Source organism: Saccoglossus kowalevskii, chromosome 5, assembly GCF_978046115.1.
Source record: "Saccoglossus kowalevskii chromosome 5, keSacKowa6.1, whole genome shotgun sequence".
NCBI classification, from domain to species: Eukaryota; Metazoa; Hemichordata; class Enteropneusta; family Harrimaniidae; genus Saccoglossus; species Saccoglossus kowalevskii.
In genome coordinates this window covers 31,105,348-31,113,184 of record NC_140645.1, presented here as the reverse complement: position 1 = coordinate 31,113,184, position 7,837 = coordinate 31,105,348, and the positions used below count along the sequence as shown (strand labels likewise).

At 32.1% G+C, this 7,837-nt stretch overlaps 1 long non-coding RNA gene across 1 annotated transcript; it reads right to left on the bottom strand.

Moving 5' to 3' along the window:
- Positions 1–1,387: 1,387 nt before the first annotated feature.
- Positions 1,388–1,823, bottom strand: LOC146746045 (uncharacterized). The gene is made up of 2 exons (XR_014929440.1): positions 1,737–1,823; positions 1,388–1,603 (listed from the first exon to the last, which is right to left on the bottom strand). It is a non-coding gene; the product is annotated as an uncharacterized LOC146746045 (long non-coding RNA).
- Between the last annotated feature and the right edge of the window lie 6,014 nt (positions 1,824–7,837).

Here is a 7,837-nt window from a genome sequence, read left to right as displayed (position 1 = left end):
ATACCTTTGATATGCAAATTGTATTTTCAAAATTCAGACTCTGTGTGAGTAAAATCGTTAATACTGCCACCACAGAGTGATTTAGTTGTGTATAGGATTCGTTGCACTTTGACCTAAATTCATATAAGATGTTTTCAGCAGTCTTTTTTTTGACAGTTTTAAATTTCTCACTTGTTGTTTTCTCATAATTCGTATCCGTAAAATTTTATGAATCCAACATGGCGGCATCTCATATTTAACTTGCATAGATAATGTCATATTGACTTTACTTGTAACTATGAAACACTGTTTCATTTAAACATATATTTGCCAGGGAAAAACACAATTTCAGCAATATTATCCTGAGAAAATTAAGAAAATTCAGCTGAATACTGAAGGAAACAATAAAAAACACCGTTTTTACCATCTCAGAATTTCTAAAGTAATAGTATCAGTCACAGCGTCACTCAATTTGAATCAGACAGTCACATTAGCGTGCATCTGTGATGTGCATCCAGTATTCGTGGAGAGATATGATTTATTTCTGCATTGTAATCATTCGTTGCACCGCATGATATTTTTTTACTATGTTTGCTATTGCAAATGTGGGTTTTGTGACTATAAAATATATCAAAATATATAAATATATCTTCAAAATTTGAAGTCCATCACTCACTACACGGTCGTTTCTCTATTACAATTTTCAGCCATTTCATTTGATAGTCTCTTGTTTTATTATTATACTCAAATGAGCGGTGACCTTCAAGAAACACGTCGCGGTTATTACAACGAATAAGTGAGAAGTGGGAGATAGTAGACGCGTTCTAACAAGTCAATTCCAACTGTAGTATAGCAACATTTTAATTCGTTTAAGTTTAACAATATAACTTCCTTACAATACCCACTAATTAATTACAAGTTATTACGACGCGATGGCAAGATATGCGCTCAAAAACAGTGTGCATTGTTTTTGCTTAAGAGCAGACATATATTCCATGACATAAAGTATGCCATGTTCAGAGTAGGTGGAATAAAAAAGTATGTGATAAAACGGTCAACAACTATTGATTATTGTCTCGGGGAAGAAATATCGTCTTATTGTTGTTTTTGTACTAATCTGTGCTATACAGTGTTATATGCCATTTTTACATTTATTCATTTACTCCATGTATCCTATAATATGGTAATATATAATGATTATATATTCTGATCAAGTCACAGAAATATGAATGTATGAACTTCTCACATGGTTTACATCGAGAGATTCAAATATATAAAATATGTATATAATTAGCATAATGTGGACTGGTAATCGACAGATTTGCATAAAAATTGGAAATCAGTGAAATATGAGAATATATCTTTATATTAGTCAAGTACGATTCAATACAAAATATGATTGCTGTCGTTTATCATATTACTATATTTTGCATATAACACGACCATTTTATTATCACTGTAATTCTATTTGCTGATCAATCAATAACATGTCCAGGTCCATCAGATGAACCAAATAACGGAGATATAAGATGAATTGAAACTCTGTTTACATGACTACTGTTGAATTTGTCTCAGGTGTATCACTGGTTCATGAGATTTTCTGTCAGGTATTTCCAGAGGTTTCCTGTAAATTAACAATTTGATTGGTCAATCGTAGAACTTGTTTACACAGTGTATAGAAGGGAAATGTGTCTCCATTAGTATGGCACATTTGTCTTAATTATTTTCTTTACAAAGGTGTATACTGGTACTAATACCTTATTTAGTCTTGGTAATGGAATCTCATATTCAGATTCTTTTTCTCTGGTAGCAGTGCTGAGAGATGTATAACCGCCATCTTTGTCAGCATCCTGACAATATATAAGTAAATGGATGACGATATAAGGATACCACTAATTAAATGCAATAAGGTAATACAATAAAATATTTCAGCAATATAAAGTAATAAGTTGATAGTGGTGATAGTAATCTAATTTACTTTACCCCTTTTTCTGGTATTTAGTAGGTGTGATCCTTTTCCCTTCGGATGGTTGAGAGTCCTGTATACTCGCGATCATCCGTGGCAGCCTAATTAAAATAATATGTTGACAGAAATATCGTTTAGTGTTATCGACCGAGGGAAAAATCATTTTTAATGTTTCATAATATGCATGTTAATTACTTACTGATTGGGTTTTTACTTGGCTCCATCGACGTTTATGTAATACATAACTAATCACGACAGCAATGATAGTAGTTACCAGCAAAGTCATGAGTATACCAACGATAATACCTACACTACATGAACCACAGATACAACCTGAAATGTCATGATTATTATAATTACAACCAGTGTGAAATGAAATTGCATGTAACTTTTTTTTAATTATTTGCAAAGAGAATGTGTAGCAGAAACATGCGTTTTAAATATTAGTGTTGACAGTCATAAATTAGCTCGCAACGCAGATAACAAATCGTAGAAACTCATTTTTTTCAGCTTATGATCGCAAAAAAGTGTGTTATATATGATATTGATAATAGTAATAATTACAATATTTCTGTACGTAATAACTCATATTACTTAAAAATATATTTAACATTTATCATGCTGAATGTAACAATTCAAGTCGGTTTATTACCATTGCTTGTACTCATTGGTGATGCAATGAATGCATAACTTTCACAACTCACATCTTTAGTGCAATATGTGATTCTATAATCGCTAGTTGTATCATTTACTTTGTACTCCAGTACTTCTAGGTTGACACAGTTTGTTACAACGTCCCACGTGACATCTATGCTACGTGTTTCTATTTTCACACATGTATATTCCTTGTTCTCATGACGGGTCCAGCTCAATTTACCAGTAACATGATCCAATTTTACGATTGGTTCATCTAAAAATGGATACAGTAAATTGTGAATTAATTATAACAATTGTATTTATTACTTTATTCAAAACTGCATTATTATTATTTCACAATTCAATCCATTCATAATCATAACACTGTTACTCATATTTAGATATTAACACTGCCATAAAGACTTTTCGACATTGTGAAATTCTTTCGTTTTTATGCAATAAACTACAGTATTGTTACCAAGTAAAATCGTTATTGTTTATGAACACACTACATAGTTTATAGTTTCATTCAGATTTATTCAGTCATAATTCAAAATAAATAAAAGGCAAAATGCATTTCGTTATGAATCTTAATATAAATTTCTGAATTATCTTGTAATTTTTTTCAAAAACGAAAAAATCTCACAATGTCGAACACTGAAAGTCCTTTTCGTAGTGTTTTTCTGCGTTTATGATTCACAAGTACCTTATTTTAGATTTACGTTTTAGATTTACTGGCAAATCGTTTTTGATTATGCTTATTTATCTGTGTATAGGAAGGTTTTCTATATTATATCTATTGATCGATTTTCGGATTACGCCAATTCGCACATAAACGGTGAACAATTGAGTGCGTAAAATCGTAGCAATAAGCTGTTTTTTGAAGTAAAGGAAGAAAACCAACCCACTAACGTTAAACATGTACCACGAATAACTATATCTGCAATACTGCCACATGTGCCACTCAACGAATTAGATAAAAATAAGCAAAGTGGAGTTGGTGCGTCCTTTGGCGCAACAATCTACCAATATTTTCATTTAATGTTTCAACTTACCTAATGTTCTGATTATAAAACTATTACTGTATGGTCCTATACCAATTGTGTTGGCAGCATAAGCTCTGCATTCATAGGGTGTTGACGGTGTTAATTTTAGTATTCCTATTGTTGCATTGGTTGACTCTGAGATACCAGTGTTCAATTGTACGAACGTTTCGTTTATCCATGAACGATATTGTATAAAATAAGTTGTATTTGTATCTCCACCATTGTATCCAGGTATTATAACAACAGACAGATTATCATAGTACCGTGTGATTGGAATAATAGACTTCGGTGCATCTGGAATACCTGGAATTGTACACTTATTAGTTTATAATAAAAAAAACAAGTTAAGCAGTGGTTACAAAACTATCGCACTATCTAGATTATTATCCAAGATTAATCCAGTAATGTAAACAAACTCAAACTGTAGTTTATATTTATTATTATATTGCATTCCATAGCCTCATGGTGTCACACTCAAATATTTAAAATTAATTTACTTTAATATATTTGCAATGAATTTATTAATCATTGAGTTATAATGATTGCTCTTTTAAATTTGCATAGAAAGGCAAGTGTAAAAATGAAAAATGACAATACTTACTTTTATCGCAGAACGTGACAATGAATGTTGTGTTGCCAATATTGTTTTCTGCAAAACAGGAATAACTACCATAGTCACTTAGCATTGTATCCTGTATTGTCAATATGCTTTCATGTAAGGTTCTACGTGACACTGTTTTGATACTGACTCTACTGTCAATATTTATTGGTTGATTATTCGGACCATACCATATTACCGATGAAAGTGGGTTGCTTTCAATCTCACATCGTAGTTCTGCTATACTGCCTTTGCTTGCATACGACCGCTGATTGTATGATACGTTCACAGCAAATGGTTTATCTGAAGAACAGTATAATGTATCGCTGTTTATCAAGTAGGCTGCAAATCATGTTTAAAACTAAATAAGATCAAAAATAGTTAACGTATTATTATTTGAAGAACACGATGTTAATCAAATCGAGTCGTCACCTGCGCATGCGTCAGATGGAAATAGCGTGTCATTGTTAACACCCATGAGCCTTTGCGTTTTTTAGCGTGTGTTGTTATCGTCGCTTGCACAGGTGACGACCTCCCGCTTTAAAGTAACCATGACCGTGAAATGTGAATATATATTTCACTCGATCAATGTTATATATTTCTAAATTTCTTACAATACACAGACAGATGAATGACATTAGAGGTCATGTGACCAGTAATGTCTGGATGACTTGATTGACATTGATATGATTTACTGTTATGTTCTGCTTGTATGGATATTGTCATCTGTTGTTCACTTATTTTACCATTATAATCTCCATCTCTTGTAACATCAGATGTAATAGATTCATATGTATTAGCAGTCCATGCATTGTTATCTTTTAACCATGATATCTGAGATGATGGATTACTGGTTGATGTGGTACAAGTCAGTATTTTAGTTGCACCTTCCGTCACAGGATTGGTTATGCCAGATAATGTCATACTCTCTGCTGGAACTGTAAACAAATGTTGATTTAATAATTCTAACGATGTTGAAATAAAATTCTATAATTAGGATACATATAGTAGGCATTGAATGGTCAAAATTGACATGTTAATGTTGTAGTTTATACAACATTAGTAGCTTTACATGTATATATTACTTGATTATCATATCTATTTAGATCCCATATATAAGATACACTTACAGTAGACATTGAATGGTTCAAGTTGACATGTTAATGGTGTAGTTTGTACAACGTTAGTAGCTTTACATGTATACATTACTTGATTATCATTTCTATTCGTATTCCATATATAAGATATACTTACAGTAGACATTGAATGGTTCAAGTTGACATGTTAATGGTGTAGTTTGTACAACGTTAGTAGCTTTACATGTATACATTACTTGATTATCATTTCTATTCAGATTCCATATATAAGATATACTTACAGTAGACATTGAATGGTCCAAGTTGACAGGTTAATGGTGTAGTTTGTACAACATTAGTAGCTTTACATGTATACATTACTTGATTATCATTTCTATTCAAATTCCATGTGTAATCCAGTGTAACTGTGTTGACATTTGTAGATGATGATAAACCCTGTATCTGATTGTTACCACGATACCAGTGTAATGTCGCTAGTGGATTACCATCAGTTGATTGACATCTTATTTTCATTTCGGCATAGAGTAGGTAAGATAATGACGTGGTAGTCTGATAAGTGCAATCTGGATTATCTGGTGCATCTAGTAATCAATACAATCGTGGAGGTAATTATATAATTTAGTATAACTATTTTTTCGTGTACCATGCAATGAGTGGGACATTGATGTTATAATTCATAGCTTCAATATAATTTGTATATGTTGATATATTCATGGATATTTACTTACACCTTATATTCAGTGTTATGTGTTCATCCTTATAGCCTTTAACATTATTCACGCGGCATGTAATTGTTTTTCCATTGTCATCTTTGTCACTTGGATTAATTGTAAATTCACTGTCATCACTGCTCAGTTGGTATCTAGTTAACGCCGGTAGTGGTTGATTATCTCTCAGCCAGCTGTAACTCGGAGTGGGACTTCCAGTAGATGTACATTTTAATCTAATTCTATTACCTGCATTGGATGGATTACTACCAGCTGTAATACTTATTGTAGGCTGAGATGGTAGTGTTGCAGCTATGTAGATATAAGAAAAATATGCATATTGTAACCTCACCACTACACACTAAACAATAGAAATGAAGACACAGATTATATAACACTCGAACCTGTAAGTTTTTATTTTAATAAATATGTTAATTTGTGAAGTTTATAATGTATGCTCATTGGTGCAGAGAATTATTAAACATAAAGCTCCTGATGAGTGAGGTACTTGTACCTTACGAAACAGTGCTGTCGAGTTTAAATATTCATATAGTTGTGTATTAATTCCTCTATTACGGTATTTATACGCTTTACATATACTTTGCATTGAACATTTTTGTTTTGGAATAATCGACTCACATATATACACTATTATATATCTGTTTAATTATTTTAAAAGATCCTTTTCATTAGCAAATAGCGCCATAACTGAAAAATAATTAGAATAACTGGCTGGTCAATAGTTTGATGAGTCGGGTGCATCTATTGGATAAGCTTGTTGTATATACATGCAAATGCGTATAGGAACCATTAATGCTGTAATGTGTATTTGAAGGGATGGACGATTTCATGTTTGTAATGACTGGTTGTAATCTCGCTGTTTTCAGGATGCAGTTGATATTTGTTGCTTTCTTGGTTCTTCAATTATGGCAACAAAATTATTTTGGTGGGTGGAAGATATGTTTTTGGTTGTTGAGTCATTGTTGCAGCTTGAAATGGTATAGTTCAAATCAAAATTTGGTATGGCGGTGTCTTCTAAAAAGATGTCATATTTCCTGCATTTTGAGAGGCAAATACAAATTGAAATAGTATGTGTATTTTTGAATGCGGAAGACAAGCTAGCCCACTCGAAATATAATGGTGTGAGATATGCGTTTTTTTTCATTTCTGCTTTAAGACTGCAAACAATAAAACACTCACAGTGCAAGGCTAGTTCACCAACATGTCTATTCTGTAGCTTGAATGTGAAAGTACATGGTTTAGTGTATAACGCTTATTTTTTCAAATATAATAATTTCTTCTATTTGGGAAGGTTTTTCTATAAAAAAAAAAGAACATATATATAGCTATATATAGTGTAGTTACGAAAGTCGATTATTCCAAAACAAAGTTGCTCAATACAAAGTATATGTAGAGTGGTTGAATACGGTGATAGAGGAATTAATACACAATTACATGAATATTGACACTCGACAGCACTGTTTCGTAAGGTACAAATATCTCACTCGTTAGGAGCTTTATGTTTAATAATTCACTGTACCGAAGAGCATACATTATAATCTTCGCAAATTAACATATTAATTCAAATTAAATAGAAAGTTTAATTGTTACATATTAGAGCTTTTGATCTGTGTCGGCAGACACGTGATTTAACGTGATGTTAGCAGCGTACGTCGTACTTACTGGTAATGAGTTCAAAACAAGATACAGAAACCACACGGCCTCATTTCGCAATCAGGCCTCCAGAAATGCGACAGAACTAAGTAAACACGTCTGGTCACTCAAAGAAAAAGTTATTAAATATAAAA